The sequence below is a fragment of the Rhinopithecus bieti genome, unplaced genomic scaffold, assembly GCF_001698545.2.
Source record: "Rhinopithecus bieti isolate Rb0 unplaced genomic scaffold, ASM169854v2 scaffold_15113, whole genome shotgun sequence".
NCBI lineage: Eukaryota > Metazoa > Chordata > Mammalia > Primates > Cercopithecidae > Rhinopithecus > Rhinopithecus bieti.
Genome location: NW_016808703.1, coordinates 186,404 through 189,821, shown reverse-complemented (window position 1 = coordinate 189,821; position 3,418 = coordinate 186,404). Strand labels below are relative to the sequence as shown.

Genomic DNA, 3,418 nt, shown 5'->3' with positions numbered 1-3,418 from the left:
TAGCTATATATTTAAAGTGAGATTCTTGTAGATAGAATATACTTGTCTTGCTCTTGTTAATTCAGTTTGGCAATAGCTAGCTCTTAACTGACAAATTTACACAATTTACATTTAATATAGTTACCAATATGATTGGCTTTAAATTTACCAATTTGTTTTTACAAATGTGTGATATATATTCTTTTTTTATTTTAAAATACATTTAATAAAAATAACCCATAGTTTTATATATTTTACATGTGTAGAATATTTACAAATTCACTTCTACAGCATTTACTCAATGTTTACTATTTTTCCATTATTTGCCTTTTTGACTATTTCCTTCAGTAGTAAAATGTTGTCCAGTGTTCTCTTTAAAAAATTAGTTTCTTGGGCAATCCTCCCTGTTCCAAGGTCTCTGTTCTTTTCCTTTTTGTTGCCAAAGCCAGATTTGATTGCTCCTTTAAGGTTTCCACTGGACAGTTGGGTCTTGGTAGCTGACATCCAGGTGTTGGCCCTGGCCGATTACTGAAATACTTCATTTCCAGTGGCTGCGTGGCCGTAATTCAAGCACATGGATCAAATAAGAATAAGCCCTGTATGAGATCTAGTAAGTCGTCTCCTGCTGCACTGAAGATGTGATGCAACGGGATTCCAGGGAAACTCTTAAATGTCGCATAATCTGGAAGACTACACATGTCCGGCCACTGTTCCTCAGTTGGTGTACCCAAATATTCTTGTTAGCTGATCAAGGTCCGAATCTCCTGACAAAAAAAGGAACCCTTAGAAGTAACTCTGCCAATATACAGCCAACAGCCCACATGTCCACACTCACACCATACATCCTAGCTCCAAATAGTAACTCAGGGGCCCGATACCACCTGGTTACAACCTGATGTGTATAAGCTCTCCTGGGGCTCCCAAATGATTTGGCCAGGCCAAAATCTGCCAGTTTTAGAACTCCATTTTCATCTAGCAACAAGTTGTTTGGTTTTAGATCCCTATGTAGGATCCAATGTTGATGTAAATATTCTAATCCTTGAAGCGTCATCAACATGCAGGCTTTGATGTGTGATGGTGTCAGCACAAGACTATTATCCTTTATTATAACCTCTAGATCAGTTTCCATAAAACCAAAGACAAGGCTAATATTAGATTTATGTCCAAAAGCATCAAGGAGACCAATTATATTTGGATGACTTAGCTCCTGTAATAATTGTATCTCTCTTAAGGCTGTTCCGCTTATACCATCTTTAGCTTCTGATCTATGTCCAAGTCTGATTTTATTAATGGCGACAATTTGGTTGGTATTCTTATCTCTGGCCTTGTAAACTGTGGCAAACTTAAAGCCTCCAACAGCCACTTCTGTCCACCAGGCTCCATCGCATTAGTATCTATATATTCTTTTCTCTTCCTTTTCTACTATCCTTTTGTGTTAAGTGAGCATTTTAATTATTCAATTCTATCATCACTATTGGCCTATAAGACAGAGCTTTCTGAATTGTTTTTACTATTTTTCTAGGATTTACCATATACATGTTTAAGTTCTTACAGTCTAAATTTTAGGAATATATCATTTCAATATGTTTTAACAGCCACACATCACTTCCTTCCACTAATTCTTTGTGCTATTATTTTGTTATGTTTTACTCCTAATTATGTTACAGTCTCCCCACTGTACTGTTACTATTTTTCTTCACTCAATTATCTTTCAGAAGTATTTTAAATGAATTTTATATTCTCACATCTTTACTATTTAGAACATTTTATCAATATTTTGTATAGATCCAGATATTTATCATGTATCACAATCCTTCTGCCTATAAAACTTTATCATTTCTTATAGTACAAAACTTCACTGCCAATGAATTTTCTCATCTTTTGTCTACTTAAAAAGTATTCTATTTTATTTTCATTGCTAAAAGATAGTTTTGTAGGGTATAACATTTTGAGCGAGTTAACAGTTTTTTTCTTGTACTTTAAAGATATTGATTTATTGCTTTCTGCCTTATTTAGTCTCTTACAAGAAGATTGCTGACATTCTTATCTTTGGTTTTCTATATGTAATCGTGTTTTTTTTTTTTTCCTTTGGATGCTTTTAAGATTTTATCTTCATATTTGGTTTTCAGAAGTTTAGCTTTGATGTGCCCAAGTATTTTTTTTAATTATTTCTTCTGCTTTAAACCCTGGCTTTTTAAATCTGCTGTTTGCTCTCTTTCATTCATTTTGGAATATTATTTACTATTATCTTTTTGAATATATTCTGTGCCATAGTCTCTTTCTTCTCCTCATAAAACCTCAATTATATGTATGTTAGATTATTTGATATTATTCTATGGCTACTGAATATTCTATTCTCTTGCTATTATTGTTTCTTCATTTTTTTTTCTTTTTTAGTTTGGATAATTTGCATTGGTCTAACTTAAAGTTCAACAATTCCTTTCACTGCTATATCCAGACTGTTGATAAGTCATTCAGCAAAAAATTTATCAAATAAATTCTTCTTCTCTGTTTAGCATGTTTTTAAAAAATTTCTAGAATTCTCACTTGATTTCTTTTTAAATTTCTATATACCTGCTGAAATTTCTCATTTGTTCATACATGTGTTAACCTTTTTTACTACACTCTTTAACATATTTAACATAGTTGTTTTGAAATACTTCATCTAAAGTACCATGATCTCATCACATCTTGGTTTGATTCTGTTGACTCCTTTATCTCTTGATAATGGGTAATTTGTCATAGTCATTGTTATTGTTTGTGTGTATCATATAATAACACACTGAATGTAGACATCATGGCTAAAGAAAAATTGAGAGTGAGGTAAATTTGCAACAGGAAATGGGCACACTTCTTATGGCAGTTCGTTAATATGAAGGTTAGGTCAGTCTAAGTAGTAGCTGAACTCAGTTGATTGTGGTTGTTGTTCTAATTACCTCTGATTAACCATAGACTTCAAATTCCTCCAGTCATAGACTACTACTACCTTGTGCTTAGGTGGAGGCACCTAGGGTGCTGGAGGGTTTTAACAGTATTTTGCTCCATCTTCACCTTTTAGCAGACCTTGCATCCCCATGCCACAGGGTGGGTCCCCATTCAGTATCTTTCCCCTTTCCCAGAGAATATACTGCCTGCATTAGCTTGTTTCTACGTACAAGGCTTTTGCAGGTGCCAGGGGATTTCTAGTTTCTTATTTTAGCCTTCTCATCCTTCCTTCCTCTCTCATCATGATAGCCAAGATCTACCTTGCTTTTTCATCAGTGTAAGATCATGTACTTAACTTTTCTATTCTATTCTTAGTGAAATACAGCATTTCTCATCTCCTGCTACTCCAATGGCAGCCAAACTGGTATCAGGGGTGTATGGAGGTTGCCTGCTTCTCTCTTAGTGGCAACACCTTTATTTTCTTTTTTTTTTTTTTTTTTTTTTTTTTTTTTTT

The 3,418-nt window shown here is 33.9% G+C and overlaps 1 pseudogene across 1 annotated transcript in view; it reads right to left on the bottom strand.

Moving 5' to 3' along the window:
* Positions 1–328: 328 nt before the first annotated feature.
* The window catches only part of LOC108538761 (cyclin-dependent kinase 7 pseudogene), a 13,791-nt pseudogene continuing 10,701 nt past the window's right edge, over positions 329–3,418 (bottom strand). Inside the window, exon 2 of the transcript XR_001888184.1 lies at positions 329–1,344. The product of XR_001888184.1 is annotated as a cyclin-dependent kinase 7 pseudogene (transcript). The remainder of the gene's footprint in view (positions 1,345–3,418) is intronic.